The 481-nt window shown below is 47.8% G+C and overlaps 1 protein-coding gene and 1 long non-coding RNA gene across 7 annotated transcripts in view; one reads left to right on the top strand and one right to left on the bottom strand.

The window, feature by feature from the left end:
* Nucleotides 1–481, bottom strand: part of LOC138153893 (uncharacterized) — a 354,866-nt gene that overhangs the window by 114,847 nt on the left and 239,538 nt on the right. The window lies entirely within an intron of this gene.
* PLCH2 (phospholipase C eta 2) overlaps nt 1–481 on the top strand; it is a 352,788-nt gene that overhangs the window by 289,388 nt on the left and 62,919 nt on the right. The gene's annotated exons all lie outside the window — the stretch shown is intronic.

Below are 481 nucleotides of genomic sequence, written 5' to 3'. Positions count from 1 at the left end.
TTTTTTTTTTTTTAAGCAATAGGGGTTAAGTAACTTGCTCAAGGTTACAAGGCCAGTTATTTCTGGGTGTGGTGCTAAGTATCTGAGCCCAGATTCGATCCCAGGTCATCCCGACTCTGGGGCCGGTGCTCTTACTCACTGCACCACCTGACCACCCCTTTCTTTCCTTTCTTATCTCCTCCTTTCCTGCTCCCATATTCTCTGTCCTCATCTTGTCCTCCTTTCTACTCTCTCTCTTCCTCTCTCCCTCCTTCCTTCTGTGTGTCCCTTTCTCTCTCTCTCATCCTCTTGTCCCATCTCTCCTCATCCCTCCTTTTTCCCTCTGTTCCTTCCTCATCTTCTCCTCTTTTCCCTCTCTCCTCTTTTCCCCTTCTTTCCCCTTCTTTTCTCCTTTTTTGCTATCTCTTTCCATCTCTCTCCTCCTCTTCCCTTTCCTCTCTCTCTCTCTCTCTCTCTCTCTCTCTCTCTCTCTCTCTCTCTC

The sequence above is a fragment of the Petaurus breviceps genome, unplaced genomic scaffold, assembly GCF_028583685.1.
Source record: "Petaurus breviceps papuanus isolate PSGF00001 unplaced genomic scaffold, PetGlider_PUasm1.0 91041, whole genome shotgun sequence".
Lineage (NCBI taxonomy): Eukaryota > Metazoa > Chordata > Mammalia > Diprotodontia > Petauridae > Petaurus > Petaurus breviceps.
Note: the sequence above shows the minus strand (reverse complement) of the source record. Positions and strands in the feature narration are given on the sequence as shown.